Source organism: Macrotis lagotis, chromosome 5, assembly GCF_037893015.1.
Source record: "Macrotis lagotis isolate mMagLag1 chromosome 5, bilby.v1.9.chrom.fasta, whole genome shotgun sequence".
In the NCBI taxonomy this organism is placed as follows: domain Eukaryota; kingdom Metazoa; phylum Chordata; class Mammalia; order Peramelemorphia; family Peramelidae; genus Macrotis; species Macrotis lagotis.
Window position 1 is genome coordinate 145,740,874 of NC_133662.1, and position 24,388 is coordinate 145,765,261.

Below are 24,388 nucleotides of genomic sequence, written 5' to 3' on the forward strand. Positions count from 1 at the left end.
CCCCCAAAAGAAATCCCAAAATAATAACACCAAGTAATATTGTAGCTAAATTTCAGAATTCTCAGAAATGTAAATTCAAGCATAAAGAGCAACACTGAAAAGTAAATAAGTTTAAGCAACTTAGAACTATATGATAATTGACTTCAGACTTCCAGAATTGGCAAGATAAGCATATAGAACCTTCAAAAGCCTGTTATCTCTATGGATCATGGAGATATAAAAGAAAAACAAACTCAAGACCTGTTTTATTTATTTTTTTTGTTTTGTTTTCTTAAAGAAAAGAATAGAAAAAATCAATTGAATGAGGAGGAATTTATTTTTTTATTTATGACATCTCAAAAGATTATTGGGGGTAAATGAGTTATGTTTCGAAGGAAGTTAAGGCTTCTAAAAGACAGAGGTGTGGAGGAGAGGGAGTATATTCTAGATTTGAGAGATTGAGTAAATGCACAGGAGACAAGAGTTAAAATGTACAAGGAATAGCTATGAATCACAAGAAAACTGTTGGACATCAGTTTCTATTAGTGGCTGACTTAGTCCAAGATGATATATAGTACCTGCTACTTCTTCATCTGGGAAAGGGGCATCTTCAAAAACCAGAGTCTGCATAATATAGAAACTTGTTAAACATGATTGCACATGAATAACTTATATTAGATTATTTACTGTCATGAGCAGGGATGAGGGAAGGGGAGAAGGTAGGAAAATGTGATATATAAAAGCTTACAAAAAGATAAATGTTGAAAACTATCTTTGTAATTGAAAAAATAAAATTAATATTCAAAAAAATTTAAAAAAGACAAAACCAAATCAGTATCTGCTCTTCTAGGCCTCCCATGAAAACCACCAACAAGATGTACAAGAAAAATTTGGGAATCAGTTTCCTTTGGTGATTGATTTATTCCAAGATGATAAAGACAACCACTACTACACTTCATCTGGAAAAGTGTCATTCTTAAAAATGCCCTAAGGGGCAGCTAGGTGGCACAGTGGATAAAGCACTGGCCCTGGAGTCAGGAGTACCTGGGTTCAAATCCGGTCTCAGACACTTAATAATGACCTAGCTGTGTGGCCTTGGGCAAGCCACTTAACCCCGTTTGCCTTGCAAAAACCTAAAAAAAAATTGTCCTCCCATACACTAATACATTGTTGGTGGGGCTGTGAACAGATACAACTTTCCTGGAGAGCAATTTGGAATTATGGCCAAAGGGCAATAAAAATGTGCATACCCTTTGATCCGGCTATACCACTACTGGGTCTATATCCTGAAGAGATGGTAAAAAAGGGTAAAAACCCCACATGTACAAAAATATTCATAGCAGTTCTTTTTGTAGTGGCAAGCAATTGGAAGTGAGAGGATGTCCATCAGTTGGGGAAATGGCTGAACGAATTGTGGTATATGTACATTATAGAACACTATTGTTCTATTAGAAACCAGGAGGATTGTGAATTCAGAGAAGCCTGGAAAGACTTGCATGAACTGATGCTGAGTGAGATGAGTAGACTCAGAAGAATACTGTACACCCTAACAGCAACATGGGGATGATGATCAATCTTAATGGACCTACTCATTTCATCAGTGCAATAATCAGGGACAATTTTAAGATATCTGTGATGGAGAATACTATTTGTATCCAAAGAAAGAATTTTAGAGTTTAAACAAAGACCAAAGACTATTACCTTCAATTAAAAAAAAGGTTTTATGTATTACATAATTTTACTATACCTTATATTTTATTTTTTCCTTAAGGTTATGATTTTTCTCTCAACGCATTCAATTTTGATCAATATATAGTATGGAAACAATGTAAAGACTATAAGACTGCCTTCTGTGGGGGGTGGGAGAGGGAAGCGAAATAGGGGGAAAATTATAAAATTCAAAACATTGTAAAAATGATAGGTAGGAACTACTATTGTATATAATTGGAAAACAAATAAAATATTTATATTAAAAATGTTTTCCCATGAAACTTACTAATAAGGAGCATAAGAAAGGAGCATCAGTTCTACACCTCTCTAACTCTCTTCATGGAGATGTTGAATGTCACTACCCCCTCCAGTGCATGAAGCCAAACATTGAGAAACTTCCCATACACTTTGATCTAAAAGTAGTAGTCCAGCAACTCAGAACCTGTAGCATCCTGGAGACCATCTGTATCAATATAGCTGGTTATCCATCAAGGTGGATGTATCATGATTTCTTCAATAGATATAGAGCATGAATTAAAAAGAGGGAGTTCTTTAACACTGACAAAAATAATGTCATCTTTAAAAGACCTAGATAATCTCATCAGGGACCCTGACACATTCCAGTTTGGCTACACTATTCCTCCCCCCCCCCCCCCCCCCCCCCCCCCCCATCTAGTCAAGTAGCATACCTGGAAAAAACTACAGGTGGACTAAGTCTGAGCAGCCACCTTCATGATAGAAAAGATTGGAGCTGACTATAGAAAGTGAAGTTTCATTGGTTGTAAGCGGTCACCCTAACTCTCCAGAGGTACCTAGGGCTATGTTGCATGCAGATTGGATAAGCAACTGTGGAAAATCAAGGTGACCATTGCTACCCAGATGAATAAGGTCTGGTAAGTCTTTAAAAGGATCTATAGACCTACTGTCACTACCCAGGCTTTACTGAAGCATGTTTATATGAAAAGCTTACTCCTGGAACACAAAGCCAACAGGATCCAGAAACATGCCTAAGATTAGATGTCCAGGAGGAGATTTTTGCGGTTTTGCTGGGCAGTCATTGCCATCCAGTGTGTGATCAAGTACCTGAGGGTCAGACAGGAGTGGAAGGCTCTCAAGAGTGAAACCTGTTCTGCTGAGCACCTGAAGCTATTGGATGTGAGCATAGAGAACAAAGTGGTTCAGCTGTAGCAGAAGATTGATATCAGAACAAAGAATTCAGGACAGCTCTCCACAATGACTTCTATCCACAAAATGGATGTGGAAGAGTTGAAGAAGGAAATGATAAAATGCCAGTAAAGCCAGGATGGGGTATCAGCCAGTAGTTGAACCTCCAGAAGAAGACTGAGAGCCTCTGGGCAGTTACTGAAAACCCACTCAGAGAGGAAGACCCTTGAAGACATCCATATGCAGGAGAAAGATGATTTGAAGAAATGAGTATTGGAATGAGAAGACATGTCATTGAAAGATAAAAAAGAAATGCTTAACAAACAAATCGTGCCAATCTAAAGGTGAATTTGTGCCAATTGAAAACCTGGTAAAAGAGAGTCTTCTAATGAAGAAGGACACGGAGAAGGAATGGTCACAATAACAAAACTTTGTAAAGAAATATTATTGTCTAGAGCAAAGCTATGACAACCTCATGTTGACCATCATGAGGCAAACTGCAGGTCATAAGTTAAGCCCTTCAAACCATGATAGTTTAGAATCTGACTCAAATTACCCAGGATTTTCTACATCTGAGATCAAAGATACTGAAGATGCAACCATTTGGTGGAGGAAATAGGCCTGGAAAGAGAAGTTGAGACATGTCTGTCTTCTTGAAACTGCAGAAAAGAGTTTGGGAACTAGAGCATGAAAAGAAGAAATTGCAATGTCAGCTAAAAAAGAAGAAATAAGAAAACAAGAAAGTCTAGGTAGTTGAAATAAAGATTGGAATAAATGAAGAACAAGATGCAGAACTGGTCCAAAATAGCCAGAATGTGCTGAACATTAATACTCAGAGAGTTGCCCTGAAAAACATGTGGACCAGGAAGATGACCATCATGGAATCTGCCAGACAAATAGATTCCAAGAAGCCCGGCTTCAGACCCGAGAGCATGGGGAAGAAATGGAGTCTTTGAGGAACCAGATTGAAAGCTTGGAGGAGAGAGAGATAAATAGTAGCAGACTTTCTGCCAGATGTTCCTGTTGTCTCTTGAGATTCAGGCAGAGTTTGGAGTCCATCAAGAGATCCTGGGGGCAGCTAGGTGGCACAGTGGGTAGAGCACCGGCTCTGGAGTCAGGAGTACCTGAGTTCAAATGTGGCCTCAGACACTTAATAATTACCTAGCTGTGTGTCCTTGGGCAAGCTTAACCCCCTTTGCCTTGCAAAAACCTAAAAAAAAGAGATATCCTGGCTGATCAATACAAATGTGGACCTCAAAATATTAATTGAAAAACTGGAAAATAATGAGAAGAAACTGAAAAAAAAAACCCTGAAGATTTATATGAAGAAAGTGCAGGATCTAGAAGCTGCCCAAGCATTAGCACAGAGTGAGAAAAAGTGGAATGAGCTTACCGGACAGGTCCCAGTCCAAAGGAAGAAGGATGCTGGAGTATTACAAAGATGAGGTTTTTTTCTCATTTGGAGTCTGATGAAAGATCTGAGATCCCAGACTTTGTCAAGCATGGTCCTCATCTTTCTGCTTATATCCTCTACATGTGTATCAGCTATGCATATCAGTGATGACATGAAAGGGCATCCTCTACTCACTTCAGCCATCAAAGATATCAAAGCTAAAGAAGTACAATGGTGACTTTGAGATGACATACTTTTGTTCTTCCAACTCAAGCCACCTTCTTCACTTCTTGAAGATGAAGTAAGGATGACTGCTTCATGACTCAGAACACCCCAAACAGAATGAACACTGTCTTAAGAATTTCGATCTAACTGACCTCAGGCAAACCTTAAGTGATCTCTCCATTCAGATCTATCAGCAGTTCATTAATATAGCAAAAAGGCATATTACAACTGATGATGGTTTCTGCCAAATTGGAGAATGGAAGCATTCAGGGTTTATCTGGAGTGAAGCCAACAGTTTATAGGAAGCAGTCTTCCAGTCTGGTGGAAGAGGATAAATTCTATAACTGGGATGCCTTCATACACCTGATGAATTCCACTCACAGTACAATGTGAGATCAAGGCCTGGATCCTGAGATTACCCAAAAGATGTTTAAACAGTTCTCTATACAATCAATCAATGCTGTTCTCCTCCACAGCCTCCTCTTAAGGCTGTCTGTCCTTGAAGCACAGGCTTACAACTCCAAAATGATATAAGAGTTTGAAGAGTGAATTTGTGGGAATAATCTCTATTATATTGGAGCAGAAAAGCTGATGGAACTTTTGATCCAGGTGACACAGCTCCTGCACTTAACAAAAAGGAAACTCCCGGGAATGCTGAGGCCATTTGTACCTTATGCACCTCTCAGTACAAAGCAGTTAGTCAAAATCCTCAATCTTTACACTCTTGTGAATGAATTTGAGAAATGAGTGACAGTAGCCTTTATACAAACAATCCAGCACAACTACAAGATCAGAAGTAGTATTAGACTTCTTTGATTTTTTTTTTGAAACTTCTCCCCACCACTGAAAAAAAAGAAAATGATCCAGCATCTCAACAATGGTACAGTGTAAATATATCTGTGTTTTCAAGGGAAATAAATCCTCTTTAGAAGGAAGAGCTTTTTGTTTATGAGCTTTTACTTTTAAAGACTAATTTAAGAGTGACTGCTAATAGACTTCAAGCACACGTTCCCCATCTAGTTTCCATTTAACCCATCTTCCCTGACATGGACTCATTTCACCTCCCTGAGGCTCCTGACCTGGAGTTCCTCAATGAAGTGTGAAGACAAATATTCACTGTCTTGGCTCCAGTCCAGTGTGTTCAAGCAAAAAGGAAATAATGACAGAAATTGAAGGACATATTCAGCATGTTAAAAATGGACCATGACAGAGCCCAAGATCTGTGCAAAGGGCTGAACTGGCTGATATTGAAACATATCTTTAATATGAATATAAGGGACTGCAAACTTTCATTACCTGGTGTCCTTGAGTACTGGAGCACTGTTTTACTGGTTGATTGGAGAGTGCCACAGGAGTAGGAGTGGATCAGGACTGGGGAGGATATTTAAGCACTTGTATTTGGTTTAATACATGGAGAACTTGGAGAACTAGGGGAACTTTAAGGAGAACTTGTCACCCTTGTCTCCTGTTCCTTCAATGTTCACCTGGGTAAGGATAAACTAGCCAGCAGGAACCTAACACTTTCTGAGCAGCTAATTTAGCAGGAACATAACATGTGAAAAATTTTCTTTTGTATTCTATAGCTCAAAATAAGAATTCTTGAAATGTAGCCTTCCTTTTCCTTCTTTTTTTAAAAAGCTTAGTTTCAGTCAATAAGTCTACAGTCCTTAATAGTTTAAATGGCGACTTCTGCAGTGCCGTGATGAATCTACCAATCTTGTCAAGCAGACAACATTCAAATTTTCCCCTTCATTTCATAGCTATTGAAATTCATGGATTAAAAATTGGACATTTAAACTAAGGAGCTCCTAACAAATGCTGACACTGACATGTTGAAGTAGGCACAAATTTCCCTTTCAAATATTGTAGTAAGTGGGGGAAATGATATTCTGAGTTTGTGGTGTGTAGTCTGTCAATTGGCAAGAGTTTGCCCATCTTTCCCATTACAGAGGCAGTGTTAGTAATGTTGGCCTTCTCATCCTTTCCCCAGATCTTAATAATATATATTTTTTAGTTTTTGTAAGGTAATGGGGTTGAGTGACTTGCCCAAGGTCATACAGCTAAGTAATTATTAAGTAACTGAGCCCAGATTTTAACTCAGGTCCTTTTGACTCCAGGGCCAGTACTCTATCCACTCTGCTGCCTACCTGCCACCTTAGTAATATTTTGAACTTTGCTTTTTTGGAGTAAAAATCTCACAATGGTACAATCCCCTTTATGCCTCCAACTTTTATTTTTTCAATTACATGCTATGAAAGTTTTCAATATTCATCCACTTGCATATTTATATTACACATTTTTCTACCACCCTCCCTTTCCATCCCCCTCCTTTCAGTGGTGAACAGTTTAGTAAATGTTGTACATATTCATCTGTGTTTAACACATTTACATATTGAATTAGGACTAAGGGTAAAAAAATGGGACAAGAAGGAAAAGCATGAGAAGTTTTTAAAAAAGTGAACATAAATCTATTGAGATTCTGTAAGTTGACTATTTTTTTTTTTGGTTGGAGGTGGATGATAGGTCTCCCAAGGTTGTCCTAGATCTCTGAACTGTTGTGATTGGTCAACAATGTTCTCTTGGTTCTGCTCCTTTTGCTCAGCATCAGTTTGTGTAATTCTTTCCATGCTTCTCTGAAGTGTGATCTTTTATGGTTACTCATATAACAATCATAGTCTGTAATATTCAAATCTGATAACTAGTTCATGCATTCTGCAATTGATGGACATCCCCTCAATTGCCAGTTCTTTACTACTGCTAAAAAAAGAGCTGCTATAAATTTGAACAAGTGAGAATTTTCCTAATTTTTATGATTTCTTTTGGATATAATTTAATATTGGTATCACTTGGTCAAAGGGTATAATCAGTTTTATTGTTCTTTGGGCATATTTCCATATTGCTCTCCAGAATGGTTGAATTAGTTTCCAACTCCACCAACATCCCAATCTTTCTACAATCTCTATAATATTATTTTTCCTTTTCGTCAATCTGATAGGTTTGAGGTTGTATCTCATATTTGTTTTAATTTGCATTTTTTTCGGAAAAGAGTGATTTGGAGCATTTCTTCATGAGATTATATAACTCTAATTTATTCATTTGAAAACTGCCTGTTCATATCGTTGACTTTTTATTTGAGTAATGACTTGTAACCTTATAAATTTAATTCAATTTCAATATATTTTAGAAATGAGACCTTTATCAGAACCCCTGGCTGTGAGAATTTTGCCCCAGGTTCTGTTTTTCTTTTAATCTTGGCTAAATTAGTTGTATTAATGCAAAAAACTTTTTAATCTAATATAGTTAAAACCCATCCATTTTTCAATTTATAATGTATTCTATTTCTTGCTTTATCATAAATTTCTTCCCTTTTCATAGATGCAGCAGATAGAATATTTCTTGATGTGTTAATTGGTCTATGGTGTACTTTTATGTCTAAACCATGTGCCCATTTTAACCTCATTTAGTATAGGATATGAGATGTGGATCTATACCTAGTTTTTGCCATACTAGCAATTTTTGTGGAATAGTGAGTTCTTAATCCAGAAGTCTTTGGGTTTATCAATAGATTACAATGGTCATTTACTGTGCTATCTTTTGTACCTATTCTAATCCAATGTTCCATTACTCTATTTCTTAACTAGTGCCAGGTCACTTTATAGTATAATTTTAGATCTAGTATAGCTAGGCCATCTTCCTTTGAATTCTTTTTTCATCAATTCCTGTGATATTCTTAATCTTTTGTTGCTCTAGATGAATTTTATTACTATTTTTTCCTAGCTCTATAAAATAGATTTTTGGTAATTCAATTGGTTTGGCACTGAAAAACTAAGTTGATTTGGGTAGAATTGTCATATTTATTATATTAGCTTGGCCTAACCCTGAGCAGTTGATGTTTTTTCCACTTGTTTAGATTTGATTTTATTTGTGTGAAAAGTATTTTGTAATTAGGTTCATGTAGTTTCTGGCTTTGTCTTACTGCTTATTATTTTAAGGAAAACTTCATTTATTCCTATACTCTCTAGAGTTTTTAAATAGGAATGGCTGTTGTAGTTTGTCAAAGGCTTTTATGATTTCTATTGGTTTTGTTATTGATATGTTCAATTATGGTTATTGTTTTTCAAATATTGAACCATTCCTGCCTACCTGGTGTAAATTCTACCTGATCATGGTGCATTATCCTGGTATTAATTTGTTGTAATCTCTTTGATAAAATTTTATTTAAGATTTTTGTATTAATGTTCAGTAGGGAGACTGGTCTATATTTTTCTTTGTTTTGGCTCTTCCTAGTTTAGCTTTCAGCACCATTTTGTTGTCATAAAAGGAATTTGGCAGAAATCCTCCTATTTTTAAAAATAGTTATGTATAATTGGAATTAGTTGTTCCTTTAATGTTTGGTAGAATTTACTTGCAAATCCATGTGAACCAGGATAATTTTTCTTAGGGAGTTTATTGATAATTTATGTAATTCTGAGAGAGGATCCCTGCTATTATAGTTTTGCTATCTATGTCTTCTTGTAATTTGTTCAGTTTCTCCTCTATGAATTTGGATCCTATACCATTTGGTACATATATGTTTAATAATGATATAACTTCTTCACCTATTTTGCCTTTTAAGAAGATGTAGCTTCCTTCCTTATCTTCTTTTTGTTTGGTTTTTTTTTTTGCAAGAAAAATAAGATTAAGTGACTCACCCAAGGTCACACAGCTAGGTAATTTTTAAGTGTCTTAATTAAAATTTGAACTCAGGTTCTCCTGGCTCCAGGGCCAGTACTCTACCTACTATGGCACCTAGATGTCCCTCATCTCTTTTAATGAGATCTATTTTTGCTGTTTGCTTTGTCTGAGATCAGTATGACTATCCATGATTTTTTTTCTTTCACTGATGCATAATATATTCCGATCAAGCCTTTTACCTTCACCTTATGTATATCTTTCTGCTTCAAAAGTGTTTCTTATAAACAACTTGCAATAGGATTCTGATTTTTAATCTATTCTGCTACCTACTTCTTGTTTATGGGAGAGTTCATTACAATCATGTTTATAGTTAAGATTAACTCTGTATTTTCTTCCATGCTATGTATTCCCATTTACTTTAATTTCCTTTCCTTTCCCCTTATCTCAACTCACCAATGTTCTTCCCCTTGCCCTTTTTCTTTTAAATTTAAATTTTAGGGGTGGCTAGGTGGCCCAGTGGATAAAGCACTGGTCCTGGAGTCAGGAGTACTTGGCTTCAAATCTGGCCTCAGACACTTAATAATTACCTAGCTGTGTGGCCTTGGGCAAGACACTTAACCCCATTGCCTTGTAAAAAACCCCCAAATCCTTAAAATTTAAATTTTAACTTTACTTTTACTTTTATCTTCACCTTTCCTTTTATCAATCTCTTCTTCCTCTTTTTTTTCCTTTTCCTTTCCCTCTCTACTTTCATGAAAGACAGGATAGATTTTTAAACCCAATATATGTTGGATGAATGTATGTTATTCCCTCTCTGGGTCAAATCTATTGAGAGTAGGATTGACTCAGTGTTCATACTCTCCCTTCTTTCCCTTTATTATAAGTATCTCTTCAACTGGTGTTATTTATTTACTAATACTTAGCCTTCTCCTAGTATAGTCCTTCTTTTTATTTCTTTATTGTTTTAACCCTGTCCTTTACCTACAACCCCTTTGTCAAAATATACTCCTTTTATCTGTCCTTATTGAACTACCTTTTTCAAAGGTTGATTCATTGATGTCTTGATTGATTGATAATCACTAAAAGCCCTCCCCTCTACTGTCTCATTAGAAATATACTTCTCAAGGTCATAAATCACATCAAATTATAATTGATTTATACTGTCCTCTCTTTTCAAGTATCCTCCATAGACACACAATCCTCATGAATCAAAGCATCATGCAAAGCCAAATCATTACATTTATATTCTCCCCCAGCCCCCTTTTCCCTCTCCCCACTCCCCTTCCCCCCCCCCCAAGTACATTCCTTCCAATTGTAGTCAAAGAAATCAAGCAAAGAAAAATCACCTCAGGATCTTTTCATATCCAGTCTCTCTATGTACATTCTCTGCCTCCATCTCTATAATACTCTAACCAAAGTCTTACAACCCTCCTCACACAAAGTATCAGCTAGACTCTCTCCCTCTGTTTCTTTAGAACTCTAACCATGGCACTATAACCCTTGCTAACTAAAGTATGGATTAAGACAAGATCACTTCCTAATATATTTCTGTCCAACCCTTCTAAATAAGCTCAGACCCTGGGGTGCCTTTTGTACTTAACTGAAGAATCTAGTAAAGTAAGGTCACTTTATGATTTAATTATGCATCGAGGCTCTCAGTACTTTGAGTACTGGGATATCCTAAAGGTCTCTCTTAAAAGCTTTAGAATTGATCTTAAGGTATGGGATACACTGCCACAGAAATGAAAAACTTCTTCTTGGTCTCAGTATTTAGGAAGAATTAATTAGTTCAAGCTGCTATGTGTCCAAGCTTTTAGATGATGACTGGCAAATTAAGTAACTATAAGAGATGATCTCAAGTCCAATGCTTGTTCACAGAGAGTGCCTCCAGACTAGGTTATTTTTCTGTACATAATTACCAGAAGTTAAGGAATTCTAATTATTATAGTCATTTATGAAAGAAAATGTCAATGAAACTAGTAATCCCAAAATGTCATTTATTTATCCTCTAATATGATAGGAGAAATCACAAGTAGTACTTCTTTGTTAATTCAGTGGTCCCTAGACGTTAAATTCCTTCTCAAAAGGAGATTTCTAAAAGTAGTTGAAAATTTATGAAAGTAATGAATACAGATTTGGTTTTTAACTTAGATACTATACTTTTTAAAAATCACTAAAATTTCAGTAAAATGTCTGATGTTGTTCATCAGTTTCTGATTGTATTAAATTTTTATCTAAGTTAAAAAGAAGCATGGGGGTGAGAGGTTCTGAAAAACCTCATTCTTGTATGGTATCTAATATCTATTGGGTTTGTTTTTATTACAAGGGGGAATGTACAATAGAAATAGAATGTAATTAAAAAGGCATTTGGGAATGGATTAGGAAGAGACAGGACAGGATGGTAGAATAAGCAAATCAAAGTGATTATGAAAAGAGGGAGAAGAAAAAGTAGGTTCAAAAAAAAGGTAAAATTTCATGATATAGATCTGGATTAAAAGAATTGGAGGAGGGATGAGAGTTGCAATCACAAAATGCCAATTACACAAAATTAGTAATTGTCTTCTTTTTTTATTTCCCTTTATTTTTCTAATTAAAGAGAAAGACTAGGAAGATGGATAAAGGAAGACTGATAGTAATAGATATGCTGAGAAGGAAAAACTAATTTAATAAACATAAATGTGAATGTGGATGGGAAAAATTCATCCAATAAAATAGAGGATGGTAGCAAATGGATATGACAGGAAAAACAACAAATGTTTGTTTACAAGAAATGTATTTAAATCATAAAAATTCATACAAAGTTAAAAGAAGTGTTGAAATAGAGTCTACTATGTCTTCGATTAAGCAAAAACAAAGTAAGAGTAGTTTTTGTGATCTTGGGGAAAATAATAGTAGAAATGGAAGTTAAGTGATAGAAAAAAAGGAAAACTATATGTTTAAATGAAACTGATAATTAGACAATATTAGTATTAAAAAATAGCAACTAAATACATAAAGAAAAAGCTTTTTCTGATTTTCCCTGATTGTTAATCCTTTGTTTTACCTAAATTTGCATTTATCTGTGAAAATATAAATTTCTTCTCTGCCAAAAACTTTTTCAGAATAAGGATTTTTAAATTTTATCTCTTTTATATCTAATACCTAACACAGTACCTCATTTATAATAGGCACTTAATAAATTCATATGGAATTGCATTTCTTTGAGGAAGAAAATATACGTGTCAATGGAAAATAATGTATCCCTCCAAGTATTGTTACTATAAAATTTAATATACTTGGTCTTTATGTATTTGAAATTTTTATTTTTATAGCTAGATGAAGTTTATTTCTTTTTTTTTTGTTTTCATGTTGTACATTGATCCAAATTGAGTGTGATGGGAGAGAAATCACATCCTTAAGGAAGAAACAAGAAGTATAAGAGATAACAAGATCAGACAATAAGATATCTGTTTTTTTCCCTAAATTAAAGGGAATAGTTCTTGAAATTTGTTCAAATTCCACAGCTGTTTATCTGGATACAGATGGTATTCTCCATTGCAGACAGCAATTCCATCAAGGTTGAACATCACCCCAATGTTGCTGATAGGGTGTACAGTGTGTTTCTCGTTCTGCTCATCTCACTCAACATCAGTTCATACAAATCCCTCCAGGCTACCCTGAATTCTGTCCCTCCTGGTTTCTAATAGAACAATAGTGTTCCATAACATACATATACCATGGTTTGCTGAGCTATTCTCCAATTGAAGGACATTTACTTGATTTCCAATTCTTTGTCACCACAAACAGGGCTGCTATGAATATTTTTGTACAAGTGTTGTTTTTACCCTTTTTCATCATCTCTTCAGGGTATAGACCCAGTAGTGGTATCGCTGTATCAAAGGGTATGCTCATTTTTGTTGCCCTTTGGGCATAGTTACAAATTTCTCTTCAGAAAGGTTGGATGAGTTCACAACTCCACCAACAGTGTAATAGTGTCCCAAATTTCCCACAACCCTTCCAACAATGATCATTATCTTTTCTGGTCATATTGGCCATGCTGAAAGGTATGAAGTGGTACCTCAGAGAAGCTTTAAGTTGCATTTTTCTAATAAGTAATGATTTAGAGCAATTTTTCATATGGCTACGGATTGCTTTGATCTCCTCATCTGTAAATTGCCCTTGTATATCCTTTGACCATTTGTCATTTGGGGAATGGCTTTTTCTTTTAAAAATATGACTCAGTTCTCTGTATATTTTAGAAATGAGTCCTTTGTCAGAATCATTAGTTTTAAAGATTGTTTCCCAATTTACTACATTTCTTTTGATCTTGGTTACAGTGATTTTATCTGTGCAAAAGCTTTTTAATTTAATGTAATCAAAATCATCTAGTTTGCTTTTGGTGAAGTTCTCCAACTCTTCCTTAGTCATAAACTGCTCTCCTTTCCATAGATCTGACAGGTAAACTAGTCCTTGATCTTTTAATTTGCTTATAGTATTGTTTTTTATGTCTAAATCCTGTAACCATTTGGATCTTATCTTAGTAAAGGGTGTTAGGTTTTGGTGTAATCTAAGTTTCTTCCATACTAACTTCCAATTTTCCTAGCAGTTTTTATCAAAGAGAGAGTTTTTATCCCAATAACTGGACTCTTTGGGTTTATTAAATAGCAGAGTACTATAATGGTCTCCTGCTTTTGTACCTAGTCTATTCCACTAGTCCACCACTCTATTTCCTAGCCAATACCAAACAGTTTTGATGACTGATGCTTTATAATATAATTTTAGATCAGGTAGGGCTAAGCCCCTTCTTTTGCACTTTTTTCATTAAATTCCTGGAAATTCTTGACTTTTTATTTCTCCATATGAATTTACTTACAATTTTTTCTAATTTATTAAAGTAATTTTTTGTAATTATGATTGGTAGGGCACTGAACAGGTAGTTTAGTTTTGGTAGAATTGTCATTTTTATTTTGTTAGCTCTACCTATCCATGAGCAGTTCATATTTGCCCAGTTATTTAAATCTGATTTAATTTGTGTGAGATGTGTTTTATAATTGTTTTCAAAAAGTTTCTGAGTCTGTCTTGGCAAATAGATTCCCAGGTACTTCATATTGTCTGAGGTTACTTTGAATGGGATTTCTCTTTCTAGCTCTTCCTGCTGTATCTTGCTAGACATAAAAAGAAAAGTTGAGGATTTATGAGGGTTTATATTATAACCTACAACTTTGCTAAAATTGCTAATTGTTTCCAGTAGTTTTTTTGGATTTCTTGGGATTCTTTAGGTAGACCATCATGCCATCTGCAAAGAGTGAGAGTTTTGTCTCTTCCTTCTAATTCCTCCAATTTCTTTTTCTTCTCTAATTGCTGAAGCTAACATTTCTGATACAATATTGAATAGTCGTGGTGATAATGGGCACCCTTGTTTCACCCTTGATCTCATTGGGAATGCCTCTAGCCTCTCCCCATTGAATATAATGCTTGTTGATGGTTTTAGATAGATACTGCTAATAATTCTAAGGAAAAGTTCATTTATTCCTACACTCTCTAGTGTTTTTAGTAGGAATGGATGCTGTATTTCGTCAAAAGCTTTTTCAGCATCTATTGATATGATCATATAATTTGTAATAGGTTTGTTGTTGATTTAATTGAGTATACTAACAGTTTTCCTAATATTGCCTGGAATAAATCCTACTTCATCAAAATGTATTATCCTAGTGATAACTTGTTGTAATAGTTTTGCTAAGATTTTATTAAAGATTTTTGCATCTATATTCATTAGGAAGATAGGTTTATAATTTTTTTCTGTGTTTTAACTCTTTCCTGGCTTAGGTGTCAGCTCTATATTCATTTCATAGAAAGAGTTAGGCAGAGTTCCATCTTTCCCTATTTTTCCAACGAGTTTATATAGAACTGGAACAATTCTAGGCCCTGGAGATTTTTTCTTAAGGAGTTCAATGATGGCTTGGTGTATTTCTTTTTCTGAGATAGGGTTGTTTAGGTATTAAATATCCTCTTCATTACCCTGGGCAACTTATATTTTTTGTAAATATTCATCCATTTCACTTAGATTATCACATTTATTGGCATAGGTTTGGGCAAAATTATTTCAAAATATTACTTTAATTTCCTCCTCATTGGTGGTGAGTTCACCTTTTTCATTTATGATACTAGCAATTTGGTTTTCTTCTTTGTTTTTTTTAATCAAATTGACCAGGTTTTATCAATTTTATTGGTTTTTTTCATACAACCAACTTTTGGTTTTATTTATTAATTCAATAGTATTTTTTGCTTTTGCTTTTATTAATTTCTCCTTTAATTTTTAGAATTTCTAATTTAGTATTTAATTGGTGATTTTCACTTTGTTCTTTCTCTAATTTTTTAGTTCCATGTTTATTTCATTGATTTCCTCTTTGTCTAATTTATTCATGTAAGCATTTAAAGATATAATATATCTCCTGAGAACTGCTTTGAGTGAATCACATAGGTTTTGGTATGTTGTTTCATTATTGTCATTATCTAGAATAAAATGACTAATTCTTTCTATAATTTGGTTTTTGGTCCACTCATTCTTTAAAATGAGATTTTTCAGTTTCTAATTGGTTCTGGGTCTATATCTCCTTGGCCCAAAATTGCATATGACTTTTACTGCATTGTGATATGAGAAAGATGTATTCACTTTTTCTGCCTTTCTGCAGTTGATCATTAGGTTTTTATGTCCTAGTGCATGGTCAATTTTTGTATAAGTTCCATGTACTGCAGAGAGAGAAAGGTATATTCCTTTCTATCCCCAATTAATTTCCTCCATAAGGCTACCATATCTAGTTTTTTCTCACAATGTATTTACCTCCTTAACTTCTTTCTTGTTTATTTTATGATTCGATTTATCTAGATCAGAGAGTGGGAGGTTGAGGTCTCCCACTAGTAGAGTTTTGTTGTCTATGTCTTCCTATAGTTCTTTTAGTTTCTCCTCTAAGAATTTGGATGTTATCCTATTGGGTGCATATATATTCAGTATTGAAATAGCTTTATTGTCTATGGTACCTTTTAGGATGAAAAAGTTTCCTTACTTATTTCTTTTAACACTATCCATTTTTGCAACTGCTTTGTCTGAGATAAGAATTTCTACCCCTGCTTTTTTCACTTCAGCCGAAGCAAAATATATTTTGCTCCAACCTTTTATCTTTACTCTGTATGTATCTCTCTGCTTCAGATGAGTTTCTTGTAAGCAGCATATTGTAAGATTCTGTTTTTTAATCCACTCTGCTATTCACTTAGGTTTTAAGTGAGAGTTCATCCCATTCACATTCCAAGTTGTGATTACTAATTATTTATTGCCCTCCATTCTATCTTCCCTCTGTTTGTATTTTCCCCTTTTATCCCCCTTTATCCACATTCCCCAGTATTTTGTTTCCGTATACCACCCCCTTCCATGTGTTTGCCCTCCTATATATACCCCGTCCCTTTCTTTCCCCTTTCCCTTTTTCCCTTTTCCCTTTCCTTCTGTTAGTTCCCCCTTTTTCTCCCCTCCCTTTCTCTGTCCACCCTCCCATTTTCCCCTTTTAATAATTGAAAGGTAAGATTCTTTTTAAGTTAACTGAGTATATATATGCAAGCTAACTTTAAGTCAAGTATGATGAGAAGAAGATTCAGATGTTTCTCATTTCCTCCCTCTTTCCCCTCTGTTACCATAGGTATTTTGAACCTCTTAGTGTAATGAGATTTACCCCCATTCAATCCCCTCCCTCCTCCTGTCTCCTTCCTGTCCCCCTTATTAAGGAGGTAGTGTTTTTTAGATCATTCTATCTGCGTCATAGAAAATTCTGAGTATCCCTCACCTCTAGATAAGTACATTCTGTCTAATAGAGTTAAAATTCTTGAGATTTATTAGAGTCTTTCTCCCACATGGGGTCAAAGCTAGTTTCAGCCCATTGAATAGCAGTCTCATGGCTAGGACATGAATGTCCATCACTTCTGGGTAGGTATATTCTCTCTATTAGAGTTACAATTCTCAAGATTTATGAGAGTCTTTTTCTCCATGCTGGGATATAGCCACTTTTAACTTATTGGAGAGCAGCTTTCCCCACCCCCTTTTACTGCCCCCTTTCTTTCCTTTTCATGTATCTCTTGAACATCCCGTTTGATGTCCAAATTTTCTATTTACCTCTGGTCTTTTTATTAGGAATTTTTGGAATTCTTCCATTTAATTCCATCTTTTTTCCATGGAAGAGAAGGCTCAGCTTTTGTGGGATAATTGATTCTTGGCTGTATTCCAAGCTCCCTTGCTCTTTGGAATATCTTGTTCCAGGCCTATCAATACCTTAATGTTGATGCAGCCAGGTCCTACATAATCCTTACTGTGGCTCCTTGATATTTAAATTGTTTCTTTCTGGCTGCTGATAGTTCTGGAATTTGGCCACAACATTTCTTGGTGTTTTCAGTTTAGGATCTTTCTCTGGAGGAGATCGATGTATTCTTTCAATGACTACTTTGCCTTCTGGTTCCATGATATCAGGGCAATTTTCCATAACTATATCCTGTAATAATAAGTTCAGGCTTTTTTTCCTCTTCAATGTTTTCAGGAAGTTTAATAATTTTCAGGTTGCCCCTCCTCGACCTATTCTCAAGGTCAGTGATTTTGCTGATTAGATATTTTTACATTTTTCTTCTATTTTTTTCTATTTTTTGATTTTTTGTTTAACTGGTTCTTGCTGTCTCATCAAATCATTAGTTTCTATAGACTCCATTCTTTTTTTTTTAGGGAGGAGTTTTCTTCATTAACCTTTTGCAACTTCTTTTCCAATTGGTCAATTCTACTTTTGAGAGAATTTTCTATTTGATCAATTGAGGTTTTGAGAGAATTATTTTCTTTTTGCATTTGTCCAATTGAGGATCTGAGAGATTTAGTCTCATTTTGCATTTGTCCAATTGTATTTTCTAAGGATTTGTTTTCTTGTTGCAAGGTATTAATCTTCTCTTGGGTTTCTTTTTCCAAATTTTCCAATTGATTTCTAAACTCCTTCCTTATTTTTTTCAAGGAAGTCTTTCTATGCTGAAGACCAGATCATATTCTCCTCAGAGGTTCTAAGTCTCTCTGAGTTAGGGTCTTTTCCTCCCAAGAATTTTTCTATGGATCCACCTTTCCCCTGACCTTTCTTCATTTTGCTAGGACCTTGAGTTGGGGAGGGGCTGGTTTACAGAGTCTTGGTGTTGGGATCCCTAGAGGATTTGCTCACTGAGTGTAATTTCTACAGGTGACCAGTAGGAGGTGCTGGTTGCTTTCTCTGGAGTGTCTGTGACCTTCATTGAGGCCTTCTCCCTTAGCTTTGAAGGGAGCTATTGAAGCTATTGAATCCTTTTGCCTTCAATCAATGGTGGGCTTTACCCTGGTGGGATGTCATCCCTCTTCCTATTGTCAGCTGGGCTGGTTTTTCTGTTCACACACCTGTGCCTGAGGCAGAAGTAGTCTGCTATTGTTTGTTCTGGGAAGAGGCTTCAGCCACAATGGAGGCATGGACTCAGAGTTCCTCAGACCAGAGGAGCCCAGGGATGGCGTCCGCAGCTCTCCTGCCCTAGAACTCTCCCCCCAGACCTGTTGGCAAGCTCCAGAGAGACAGTGCCAACACCAGTGCCTCTGCTCCCTAGTTGACTCAAGCCCCTGCAGTCTAGTCCCACTGCTGATCCAGCAGGTCTGTTCCTCAGGCCCTCAGACTCCCTGACTCCAATTCAGCTGCTAATCTGTCTGATGGGGGTGATCCACTGTATGAACCCAGACTCACCTGCCCCGATCTGCCCAGGGCTGCTGCGGGTGACAAATCCTGAGGTAGATGTTCTTTCTCCTGGCTTTTATTTCTGGGTTTTGTGGGTCAGATTTCTATTAAGAGGTTTGTTTCATATGATAGATGGGGAAAAATCAGGAGACTTTACAACTGTGCCTGTCTTCTCTCCACCATCTTGGCAGGAAGTCCTGTATTTGAAATTTTAATAAATTATTCGGATGCAATTGTCCTCAGCTTTTTCTTTGCATAATCTATTAAAATTTCCCCCAAAACTTGATAAGTTAATTTAAAGGAGGAATCATGTACTTAAACATTATCTTCCCACTTTATTTAATTCCCTTTTAAAAGTACAAAAATCTTTTCCCTTAAAAGTTCTCGAATATTTTTACCTTCTCCAAACTGGCTAGTACAATGATGCTGTATCCTTTGTCACCATTATAGTACAGTACTAGTCACTGATTAAAAATCAGTACTCTCCATCATCCCCACACATAATTTTGGCTTAAAAAAAAGAATAGTGGAAATTTGCTTAGAACTTTTAGATGTAGATCATCATTAGGCTGAGATCAAATATGAACAATCAATGAATGATAAATGCTGGTATCACCTTTTACTTCAGTCAACCTAACCTACTTGCTGTTTCCTAAACATACTCTATGACTTTCTTATCACTGTTTCTTTGTTGATTTTATTTCTTCATGTTCTCTTTCTATTGAAATCCTGCCAATCCTTTATTATCTACCTTGAATGATACTGTCACCAGAAACATTCATTAATTTCTGACTGGAAATGTTCTCATCTCAGCTAATACTTTATACATCTTTCATGTTACATCTGCCTGGCATCATTGTTATTTCTTTTCTATTAGACTGTAAATTATTTGATAGCAAAGCTCTGTACTATTCATCAATCAGTACACATTAGTTAAGTGCCTCCTATATACTAGACACTCTGCTAAGGTGTGAGGATATAAAATGAGACAAAAGACATTATCTGTCCTCAATGAACTAAAAGTCTAATGGAAAAGACAACATGTAACCAAATCTATGCAAATATAATGCAGAATAAATAGGTTAATAATTAAGAGATTTAATTTAATTAACTTTTATAGATTTAAAAGAAACTGGGAAATGTTTCCTATAAAAATAGGATTTTAGTTGGGACTTGAAGAAAACCAGTGAAAGACAGAAGATTGAGAAGAGGAGCATGGAGTTTAAGCATTAGGGATAGTCAGACAAAATGACTAGAATCAAAAGATGGAGTGTCTTGTCTGTAGAATAGCAAGGAGGCTTGTGGCACTGGTTTGCAAAATTGGGGAGTAAGATGTAAGTTACATGAAGGCTAGGTTATGAAGATCTTTGGATACCAAAGAGAAGATTTTGTATTCGACCCTGGAACTAATAGTCACTGGAATTTACTAAGTAAGGGGGTGATATGGTTGGACTTGAGCATTAGGAAAATCACTAGAGATTGGATTAGAGTGCAGAAAAATGTGGCTCAGGCAGATATCCACCAGTAGGTCATTGCAATAGTCCAGATAGGTGATGAGAACCTGCACCAGGATGGTGGTGATGTCTAAGAACTAGAGATCATATTCAAGAGATATTATAAAGGAAAAATTTACAGACCTTAGCAAGAGATTAAGTTTTCTTTTGGTGGGGGAGAGATGATGAGTGATAGTGAGGAGTCAAGGATGCCTTCTAGATTGTGAACCTGAGGGACTGAGTTGGAAATAATGCCTCCTAGAGCAATAGGAAAGGTGTGGGGTAGGGAAAGGATTTAGGGGAAAAGGATAATGAGTTTTGTTTTGGACATGTTGAATTTAAGAAGTTTGCTAGACATCCATTTGGAGATGTTTGAAATGTGGTTGGAGATGATAGAACTGAAATCAGCAGAGAAGTTGAGACAGGATAGGTGATTTCAGAATCATCAGCATATAGATGTTAATTAAATCTATGGAAGTCAATGAAGGAATCTAGAGGTAGAAGAGAAACAGGCCCAGAATAGAACCTTTTGAGATACCTGTGGTTGGAGAAGGTGACCTGGACAAAGATCCAGCAAAGGAAACGGAAAAGGAATAGGCAGGTTGGAGGAGGATTAGGAGACTAGTTTCACTTGAGCTATATATTTGTTTCCCTCCCTAGCACATAAAACAATAATGTTTAAGAAATATTTCTTGAATGAAGAAAACTGCCAAAATTGGAAGAATTGTTTTGATTTTGAATGTCTAGAAATCTCCATTTAGCACCAATCATAGTATCTATCAGTCCATCAGTTTCAATTGAAATAACCTTATATAGCTTTTACTTGGGCATGATTAAGTTCAAATTTGCATCATAAGTTGCTCTTCAGTGTGCTATTTTCACTTTTGTCTTTTTGTGACATTATATAGCAATCCTTTTTACCTTTTCATTTATGTTTCAGAAAAACAATATCATAAAGAACTGGTTAGCCAGATGACATTATTTATTCTGCATCGCAGTCATTTTAGGACTGAATAAAAATATATATATCAATTGGGATGAAACTAGCTGGTCAATTGTGGACATTTTAGGTTTTACTTGGTCTAATGCAAATTGAATATATCATGGGATTTTTAAGCTAAGGGCTACATCTTCAAAGAGAGGATAACTAGGGCTGAAACTTGCCACTAAACCAGGGACACGTAGTTTCTATGGTTACTCCTGATGAGAATAACTGATATGAGAACCTTGAGTTCTTAAAGAATTACTTTGCACAGGCCCCTCCCAGTAGCTAGTATTTGTATGGAGCTTGAAAGTTTACCAAGTACTTAACCTATCTTATTTAATTTGCCTCTATTTTACAGATGAGAAAACTATAGCTGAGAAATGTTAAGTGACCTACTTGTTCAGGGTCACACAGCTAGTCAGTGTTTGAGGAAGAATGATCATCCTGACTTTAATTCCAGTACTCTATTCACTGGTTATCTGTGTTCTTATGACTCTTCCTTATAAATTTAATAATCTGATTCTAATCTAGTAATACTTACTATTTTTACTTTACTATACTTAATGTATAACAATAACCACCACCATCATATTTCCTGACCTCAAACCCAATTTTTTTTTCAATGCCTACTTTCTGTTCTTACTTCTATTTTTTTGAGACCAAACAGAAGAAGCCTAAACTCATTTCACAAGACAGCCTTTCAAACACTGTAGTTTTGTGACCCTCTGGCTCACACAAGCTTATTGGATATGCATGTGTTTGCCTCTTCCAAGTGCCCCTTCAGCCTACTCTATATGGCCAATAGCTTCTGCCAAGTTTCTCCCTGGGGAAGCCCCTGATTAGGTCTGGCTGAATTACTTATAGGTGATTTTCTCTGAAAGAGGAGAGAGAGACAGACAGAGTTAGAAACAGAAACAGTGACAGAGACAGAGAGACAGAGAGATAGAGACAGAGATCTGGATATCTGATAGCTTACTTTTATAGATGATGATGATGATGGAGAATCAAATTTTACTGATGAGTCAATCTGCCTGAGTCCAACTGATTAGAAGGAATTCCATCTGTTTTCTCTTCAAGGGGTCAGTGGTTATACCTATACAATCTGTATGGAGATGCCTTTAACTGCCTTCAAACAAAGATCCTATTCCCTGAGATCTTGTCAAGTTAAATGAAGGAAATATAAAATTGATCAATGACTTCCCTGGCCAGTCCTTTTAACAAGTTCTTCCCATTTAAGTACTTGCATCATTAGCATGAATTCAAGCTATAATTCAACAATGCAAACAAATGGATAAATTTCCTTGGCATAAATCCAAAGTGTAAAAAAATCATTATGATAAACTGGATTTATGTTAATGACATAAAAGTAAAATATAAAAATAAAATCAATATGGAAAAGATATTTAATTCTGTAACTTAACATTGGAAGTGAACTTAAATGCAATCTGCCCCAAATTCCAGCAGTTCAGATTAGGAAGGGATTTCCAGCAGCAACAAGAACAAAAGAAATCAACAACAAAAACCAAAAAATAAACTAAAGAGAAAACAAATAAAAGAAACTTCCTCCAAAAAAAAATGACAAGATTTTATTTAAAATAAAATTATAGGGAAATTTGTAGAACCCTGAGGACATCTATAAGCTTCATTTCAGATGCTTTGGAAAAAAAGAAAAAAATAATCTTTGTATAAAATTCCATCCTGATTAAAGTCTTTACATTTGTCATAGGCAAAGGAGAACTGTTTTGAGTTTGGTTCACCAGATGAGGAGGCAGAAACACTTAGGATCTATTATATCAAAGTAGATAACTAAGATGAATAATGAGATAAATGATTATTTATCCCATGTTAATAACCAATTATTAATTGAGGTTAACATTTTTCTCACTATTTCTTTATTGAGAAATAAACTCCTGTGAGTAATTCATCCAGTCCTTGTGAAGGACTTTGAAGAGATAGCCCAAATATGTTTCTTACCCCATCCAATTTGCTAAGAGAATCTAATGTAGTTGAAATTCTAAACCCAGAATCATTCATTGTTCACTGACTGGGCGAAAAATAGAAATTTTTGTATAGTTTGCCCTAGATAGAAGTAGTTTATCTTGTCTCTCTTTGTCCATGTGTACTTAAACAGTCACATACCTAACCTCTCATTAGAGTAGGGCCACCTCTCAATATAACATTATTTCTCTCATTAATTATTAACCAGGGTTGATTACCCCTGTTGGGAACACCTATTCTTCCAAGGATAAATAAGCATCAAGAGAGCTCCCTGAGGGTCTTTGGTTTATAAGAGAATGTCAAATAACCTTTTAATTAATTATTTGCTAGCCATAACTAATAGAATTATTAATTATCCAGAAACTAAGAAACTTTTTATAAATCACAATAGGCACTTCTCTCAAGGTTGACTATATTGTCCTGGAAGGGACATCACAAAGCAGAGTGCATTTGTCAGCAAGCCCCAGTAAGGAGAGGAACTACACCATTGTCAATTCTAGCTCCCCTTTCTCTTGATCTTGACCCTATGGGTGAGACTCTATAACTCAACTTTCTCTTCATCCCTCAACTTCCTTTGATTTATTTGTTCTCTCAGCCCACCAGCCCATTTCTTGAAACAAGGCATAGGAATAAACCAAGATAATGGTCTTCTTTAGAGTAGACTAGCTCATGAGTACTTCAAGAACTGGGAGAGCAACACATCTTACTTTGCATTCTCAGCACTTAATGTAATATCTTGGGTTCAGCACAACTGAATAAATAATTGTTAAAATGAATTTAAGTGGTCCTGGGCAGACAGAGAGGCAGTCTGGGACGTTGGAAAAATTTATGTCTTTAAAGTCAAAGGAGCAGAGTTTGCAGTCAAAGGGGCATCAGTCACACAAAGCTATGCAATTCTTCTGCATGTTAATCTTTTCTGTACCTCAATCTGTTCATCTGCAAAATGAGGGGATTGGATTAAATGTTTCTATTTTCCCTTCCAGTTCTAAATTGTTCAGCTTTTATATTTCCCATTCCCTATCTT

General features: G+C 35.5%; 2 pseudogenes; both read left to right on the forward strand.

Moving 5' to 3' along the window:
* The first annotated feature begins 1,964 nt into the window (after positions 1–1,964).
* LOC141489408 (unconventional myosin-Vb-like) lies at positions 1,965–2,586 on the forward strand (annotated as a pseudogene).
* A 120-nt stretch (positions 2,587–2,706) lies between these two features.
* Positions 2,707–5,574, forward strand: LOC141489409 (unconventional myosin-Vb-like; annotated as a pseudogene).
* Positions 5,575–24,388: the final 18,814 nt, after the last annotated feature.